This window comes from Vanellus vanellus, assembly GCF_965231255.1.
Source record: "Vanellus vanellus genome assembly, chromosome: 11".
Taxonomy (NCBI): domain Eukaryota; kingdom Metazoa; phylum Chordata; class Aves; order Charadriiformes; family Charadriidae; genus Vanellus; species Vanellus vanellus.
Genome location: NC_138916.1, coordinates 14,380,465 through 14,388,971, shown reverse-complemented (window position 1 = coordinate 14,388,971; position 8,507 = coordinate 14,380,465).

Genomic DNA, 8,507 nt, shown 5'->3' with positions numbered 1-8,507 from the left:
GCAGCTGTAACGAAGTCAGAAATGTCCTGGTTTGCCTCAGAAAGTGTTACATGAGTTATTATGTCATGATGACTCAAGCTTTCTATCTTCTTTTTAAACACTGGAATTACACTGACCACTGGCCAGCTCTGAAACAGCCATCTCATTGCCTGGGCAGAGAGAAGCCCACAAGGCATCTAATTCTTGTTTTGTATAACCTGAAGAATGCAAAATTCCAGAGTATTCTTTTCTTGCTACATCTGTTACAGAGATAGCCAGTAGAAAGGAAAAGAGCCATGGACCTGGTCCCCACAAAACTGATTAGGATAGTCATGTGTACACAGCAGCCGACACACAAAATGCCTCCTGCTACTTCCTCTGGATTGATACACCTTGACATTAACCAAAACAAATTAATATCCTTGAAAAGTATATATTCATACACCTTAATGAAAAGTAGCATTCATTAATGCTTTCTTTCTTACGCCACCTTTTTTCTGCATTTTATATAGTCCATTGTATGATGCAGCAATCCAACTGCCAACCACAGAATGACAAACCAAGAATTTGTTGTTTCATGCAATTCCTGCTTTCACTATCACCTCTTACATTTACGGTCCCACAGAGAAGAATCTCTCAGCTGGTTTAAGACAGAGACTCTGTAGCTGGTGTGGCATTACTAACCAGTTGTTTAGCTGAATGATAGCATGACCTTGCACGTTCACCCCACAGTAAAGGTACAGAAAGAAACAAGATGAACCAGAAGTGAAACAGAACCACATCATTTTCAGCAGTATGATCAAACTCTTTATTTCTTTACAGCTGGACACGTAACCTTCTTATCTACTAGCTGCCGTGAGCCAAAATGCCAAAAGCGCAAAATATAGCTGTATGAGGTCACCATGGCATTAGTCACATTTTTTACTCAGAACAAAAAAAAAATTGAGATGCTGTTCATTCTATTGAATTTGTATACTGACACATGATAAAAATCCTACCTCTACCAAAGATTCATGTAGAAAGACTCTTCACTGGCTCAACAAAAATGTGCCACTGGCATGGATCACATGATTTTTTTCCCAGTGGTTAGAATCATGATTACTCTTAGATGCATTTTGCAAAGATTTTAGAATGCAAATAATTTACAAGCTTTGTTTATCAAACAGTATAGCTAAAGTTTATTATGAAGTTACAGTATAGTAATTATTATACGGTAAGGCTAACTGATTCACAACAGAGCTACCCCTGTACCCTTTATTCTTCTGGTAAGTACAACTCTTCTTTTTTCTAATGCAGTTCTAAACAAATCATGGGCAAAAGTTGCTTCTCCCATATGTAGTACATAATAGCATCTGAGTGACTATGATGGAGTGAAGTCATCAGGGCTGGAGAACAGGAAATAACCAGAGGGTGAAGGGAGTTGGAAAATAATCTGATCTGGGGTCCAGCATGTCTCTGGCTGCTTTAGTTTGCAGTGGCAATGTATTAATGAATTAAACACAAGAGTGAGAATAAAAGGTAATGATCTCTGGTATTTAAGAAGTTGGATAATAAAGGCTAACGAAACCTCTGGCCTAGAGTTTTGTGTGTCTATGTGTTTTTACTTCAAAGTTGTATTTAGTCACACTTAAGATTCAAAGAGCCTGAAAAAAAGAATACTTTATCCAGGTTTGTATTTAGTGCCGTGCAGTATGAATCTCTACATGACTGAAAAAAGTTCCAAGTGATTCTTGACAAAATCTTCTACAGCTACAGTTTCTCACATTTCTTTCTCAGCAAATATAAAAATTAACCATGAACTTTGGGTACTTTTTTGAAATTTAGTGTTATGTTAAGCACTCCACTAGGCTCAGCCATTCTCTCAAATACTTTAAAAGGGGTTTTCCCTGGCTTACCGATTTCCTGATTTAGCCGCCAGTTCGTTTACTTGTGCAAGTCTCTAGGTGTAGGACCCTGTTATATCAACCAGCTGTAACTGTTGCCTGTGGAGATTTTGTTGGACAAAACAGATGACTCAATGCTTCTTCTTGTCACAAAAATTTGAGGTGTGTTCACCTACTTCAGTATGATTCTGTCTGGAATAGCAACCTCACATAACATGCAGCATAAAGGAACAAGTCTTATAATGATTTTGCTCCTTCTGATCATTCTTTAACATTCCAAATATTCACGACATCCTATGCCATTTACTTCTAACCAAGAATGTCAGTTAGGAACTGATAATTTTTCAGGAATAGAATTTACTTACAGTTTTGCTTAGGAAAAAATCCCTCCTTCAGCACTGTTCTTTCCTCTCGGTAACCTAGACTGAAATGCTTGCATTCTTTTCCAGCTGCCCTGGAAAAGGTATGGAGGAGATGTCATCCTCCCATTTCTTGTACATTTCTTCACACTGAACAACAAAATTTGAAAAATCCCAATAGGATGGCCCATTATACAGGTCCTGGTAGTACGACCCAATATATTGCACAAAATACCTTGATGTGTTTAATAATCAAAGGCCTGGGTTTTTTTTCAGATATCCACTCCTGGGATTCTGTCAACAGTGAGCAACATGAAAACAGAAGACAACCTAATACAATTTTTCTGAAAACCTTTAAAGGCACAGTTTCCAAAACTGGTCTGGAACTATGAATCTCCTCTGGTAGTTACTGCTGGCTAAGCTAGTTTGCCTTCACTCTGTCTCTTTTTATTGATTAGGCATCCTTTGAAAAGTAGAAAGAAAACACCTGGAGATTACAATTCTGGCTACACCTCAGGCAGTGCTCTCCAGTGAGGAGACTGTGCTTGCTACCACACACCTCTCCATTTTAATATATGCATGTTTCAGAGTAAAGAGAAGTGCTCGTAACATATTTGCATTCCCAAATATTCACATTGATTTCAGAGCACCAGTATTCAACAAAATACTGGGGAAAAAAAAATGCAAGTATGCATCTCAAACATCCCATTTTGGCTTACTTTTTGTGGACTAACATCCATAGCTAGTCACAGTCCTGAATTCAGACTCTCTCTGTTCTAGAGGCTGACTCTTTACTCCAGGGTTTAACACAACACTGCACCATGAAGGAAACACTAGTTCACATTCCAGCCCTTTCACTAAATGGAATGAAAACTGTATATGCTTATTCCAGATATAAAATTAATCTCTTTCTAGTGCTCACTGGACTATTAGCTTGGCAGCCTTTCAGCACTAGGCTTTTAGAGCATCGACTCATTTCAAGAAAGTCTTTAAACTCCTGTTTACAGAATTGAAGATTCTTTGATTCTGTTTCAGAATCATGATGATCATGACATAAAACAGAAGAGTTGCATGTAGAACGAGTTGTCTATAAGATCTCTATTATTCACATGCATTTTAAACCTTCTGAATTTGACAAGACCCATTATACTTGAAGAAGAAACATTATAGCTGGGTGAACTTCACTATTTTGGTGATCGTATGCTAAACATTTACAAAAGACTAATTTAAGAGACTTTTTTCTATTGTGTATTTCCCACATTTTTATTGCGATTAAATAGAGTAGTAGTAACTTCACGTGTAGCATTAAATAAATACACTTTTTCCCCAAAGCTGCTTGCTTTCTGAATACTTATAACAGCACACGGCATTAAAGAATTTCAGTGCAGATATTCTACATATCAAGAACCTCATATTACGTCCTCAGTTTGCCTGCTCTAATATGCTAAATTTATTTCCTTATTTGAACATTTTTGTCTGATTAGTAAGTCGATTCTGTAAATACTTTCTCATGTGATTAACTGTGGACAGTTGGTTGACTTTAGTTACTGTTTTCACTAAGGCTCAATGGGATTGCAGAGGGCATAAAGTGATTAAATGGTTCAAATTTTGTACATCATATGAGCATATAACTATGTTTGCCTGTTGCTACATGAAATAATGTACAGTGATCCTTGTTAAGCATACATTATTTAACAAATAATAAAACTGTAAAGGCTTAACTATGTCTGTGCAAACTGATCTTCCAGAACTGTATAATAACCTTTTAGCCTAGTTAAAAAGACACTAGTTATTTTGGTAAGAATGTTCTAAGACAGTTTTCCCCTATGTTCTGTGTACGTGGTATGCACAAATATAATTTGTATATGGGATACAATGAATATGCAATAGTCTCTTTTTTATATATACAGTGATCCATATGATCCATACCTTGAAGTCAGCATTTCTAAATGAATATATCTTCTTGGGAAGGTAGATGGAATTCAGACAACTTTTCCATTCCTGACCACATCAGTGGCTCCTCTTAGCTGTGAAAGCCTCTAGAAGATGAGGAGGAAAAGATTAATTCTCTTGCCACTTCCCCAAGTTTTACGCCGATGTAACTTCACACACTGATGTGGGATCACTCCTACTTTACACTGGTTTAGAAGTCAAATTCAAACTTTTCATGAAACTCTACGTGGAGGCACTGACTGAGAGGAAAGGCCACCTCTAGGCGCAGGGGCCTGAGCACCTTCCCTCAGTGGGTGCGGGGGCAGGTCCCCACCAGAGACCACTCAGAGGAGTCAAGAACCACGCTCCTCACCGTACCCGAGCTGTGGCCTTCTCTATGCCAGAAGCACTGCCTCCATGTCCAAAGCTGCTCCGAGAGCCTGGCGAGGGAACCTGGCCTCGGCCCCCCTCCCGCACCGCCCTCAGCCCGGCGACCCCCGGCCTCGCCGTGAGGCGCGGAGGCCCGAGGGTGCCGCCAAACCCGCGCTGCCGACCGAGCCCTCTGCTGGGGAGGGAGCGGCGGCGGTGGCGGGGTTGGCGAGGCGGACAGCCGGGGTGCTGGGCCCCCTCCGGCCGGGGCCAGGGCCGAGGCGGGCAGCCGGGGCTGCAAAGAGCTCCCAGGTGCGGCGGGGCGGAGCGGGGCCGCCCAGCGGGGGGTGACAGCCGCGCAGGTGACAATCAGCCTGTCACCTTCCCCCGGCCAGGGGCAGCGGGCCTTAAATCCTGAGGGGGACAGAACCGTTCCTCCCGGGGGAAGAGGGGACGCTGCCGCCAGGCTCAGGTCGCCTTAGCAGTAGCCGCTGAGCCGGGTGCTTCGTGGCCCCGTCGGACATGGAGCCCGTAAGTACCTTCCCGGCGGGTTAACGGGAGCGGGGGGACCTCGGGGTTACGTGGCGCGGCGTTGGGATGGAGGGAAACCCCGCTGGAGCCTCTGGGGGTCTTCAGGAAGGTCGCCTGGTCCCTGACTGGGACGTGCGGGCGGGGCCGAGTCAGGGCCGGCTCCGCCGTGAGGCGACCGCCTCAGTCCAGGCGGGCGGGGGCTCAGAGCGGCCCGGGCCGCCGCTTTCCCGCTCCCCGCCCCGCCGACCACATGTGGCAGCGGCCGCGACGCCGCGGCGGTGGAGCGGGAGGGAGCGGCTGCGGCGGCCCCCGAGGGCCCTGTGGGCGCTTGGGCGGGAAAACCGCCTCCGGCCCGCAGCGACCCTTCAGGCGTGAGGAGGGACGTGGCTCCGAGGCGCACGCACGGCGAGCCTTACCCGTGGTCCGGGGAGGTACGGGGCTGCTTTTGGTCTGTTTTCTAACTTTTTTTTTTTTTAACTGCCCGAGGACATGTTTTTTTGCCCTTTCTATTAGGGCGCTTAGGCGTTACGCATTTAGATGATGGTTAATTGCTACCTTGGTAAAGACTTCGGTAGCCGTAAAGGAAATGTTTCTGTGGTCACAGGGAATTACTGAAATATACACGTATGTACGCAAAATCACTAAAAAACTGACAGCAATATCATAGGCTTGACATCAGTAGTCTTCCAGAGCACCCTCTGGTTTCATTTTACTCATTCCGCTGTTTAAGGTAAATTCTTAGATTTAGCTTTGACACTCAAGTTTTAATGAGTTACACAAAGAGTATGTTTTTGTGTTAAGAGTTAATGTTCAAGGTTTCTTTCCTCCTGCACTTACATATCCCATCTTGTGTTTTGGGAATGCCTTTTCTCTCTCAACTACTGAGAGGCTGGAACCTGGCTGAGCTCTCTTGTGAGCAAACTTACTGATTGTGTTTATTACTCAGAGGTGAATGTGACCTTTCCATGTACAAAGGTCTCTAGAAACCAAAAAAGCAACTCTAAGGGAAGTGCAAAAATGCTTTTATCCTTTTTTTCCCTTTACATCCTAATGCATTTTCTCCTGGAACTCTTTTCGCAATTCTTCTTGTAGCCAAATCAGCGCATGTGTTACCTTCAAAAGATTGAACTGCTTATCTGTGAAATAGATTGTCTTAATTACACCATTTCATTTGATGTGTGCTTCAGTTGGTTACTTCTTCAGTTGCTGTACAACTGCTTTGAAGGGCAGTTTTGAATTAGTGAGTTTTTTTTTTTAATCTTTCAGGGATGCTTCTATTAAGAAAAAAAAAAGGCAACCAGAAAAACCCCATCAGTCCTCTGGCTCTTTTATGGTGTCATATGAATAAAGGAGTGGATAAAAGATATTTCCTCAGCTATTGGTGTTTATACTGGCTGTCCCCATTCTAGCTCCTTTATTTTTAAACCATTGTAATTAGAAAAAGAGTGCTGGTATTAATTCTGGTTGGGATAGCAAACCAAAAATACAAACGTGCAAGACTTAATGATTTTTAGCTAACAAAGCAGTCTGTCAACTATGTGTGCAAATATATAGCTGGACAAGAACCTATGACAGATAAATCACAAAGCACCATTGTTCAAAGTCAGATGCCAAAGATAGCTTTGGAAGTCTTCAGTGAAGTGAATTCTTAGGTGGGAAAAAGGGGTGGTTGTAAACTTTGAGCATTTTATGAATGCCACCAACAATCCCAAATATGTGACCATCTTGCTAATGCAGAAAAGCTGTATGTTTTTGAGAGAAGGGAAAAGAAAAAGAAGAGGCTGCAAAACCAGATTCTCAAATTAGAAATAGCGTTTGCCTGGACAATCTTAATCTGGCTGCCTTCTGCATTATGGTCCTCATTTAATTATTTATCATTATGTGTCTTCCAGGGGATGTGGTTCACTTGGGACACATAAAGGATAATGCTGATTTATTTGGGATCTTTGATATGTCTTTTGTCCTTTTAATGGAATAATCAGATGATCATACTGTAAGGCATGAAACTGAGTTGTGGTGCACACATACATGCAAGTTCTTTGGCATTTCTTAACAGGGGAAGTTTCAACTTTGCAAACTGTAGTTTTGGAGTTTTTAACATGTATTTTAATGTTATCTTTCACTTAAGCAAAAAACTCTGAAGTAAAACTCATAGAACTGTTCATAGAATGTTCATTGGCTATACAATAGGATTTAAAGGGCAGAGTCTGTAGAAGGAACTTCACACACTGGATCTTCACCTCACTGGGCTTATTCGTAACAATAAACAGGCTGTTAAGTAAGCTAACTGGGGAGAGATCAGACTTCTGTTTTATACCTGAATTTTGTAGCTGTTTGCTGACAGCTGCTGTTTGAGAAATCTACATTCCTGATCTCTGTACCCTTCTGCTTTGGCCCATCTATTCCTATTCCTGTTCCCCCTGTCTCCCCTAAAGTCTGTCATCTAAGCATGCTTCTTGTCCTCTGTTTGGTTTTGGTGTTGTTTTTTTTTTTTTTCTTCTACACTGTCTGAATGTTTTGAAAACAGCATGTTCAAAAAAGGCATCCTTTCTCCTCTCTGTCCTGGTTCCTGTTGTTACACTGGCCACTTCCTTCATTTAATAGAGGTACTTTGATTAAAATTCACGTTCAGTCCTTGCATACCCTGCAGTCCAGAGCAGTCTCAAGCGCTTTATAAATGGTTATGAATTAACCCTTCCTGTACCTTTGTGGTAAGGAAGCATTAATTTTCCCATCCACAGAAGAGAGGGAGGAAGGTGCACTGATGATTCAGAAGCACGAAGCACTGGCAGTGGGAGTTGCACATGAAACCTTTAGTGTCTTAAGATCAGTTTGCCTACCATCACAGAGGGTACTGGGCCAAGCCCAGGAGCAGAACCTCCACCCAAGAGCTGTGCTTTCACCACCTGGTCCTCCTTCCTCAGTGGCCAGACCTTGTCTGATGATTTATTTTTTTCTTTTAAATCACATTCCTTCTTTAGTATTCCGTTTGACTAGTATGGTTTTAAGGAGATTTTTACAGAAGTCATTAATTTGGCTTTTGAATAGCCTGGAAAAGTTGAGCACTGGCAAGTAGGTTTGGGTTTTGTGGGTGGGTTTGGTCTTTTTTGCCTTTGTACTTCCTGAGCAAGTTCTGACACACACAAGTGAGGACACATCTAGGGCTGTGTTTGAAATAGGTATCAAAATGTTTTGTGACAAAAAAAACCCAAACATCTAAGCCAGAAGTTGATGCCACTGTTTTTGCTTTTGTTTTCCTGCTGTTCCAAGCAGAAATTTCACCTCCTTTCCCCTTCAGAATGCACTGAAAAGAATCAATACTGTACCTTTGTGCTGAAACCTAGGTTGGTTTCTGCCAACTACTTAGGCTGTACCTACATAAATGTTGTTTGTCATAATTCTTTTTAAAAATAACTGTTATGCTTGTTTAGCTTATATCTAACAAACATTTTTA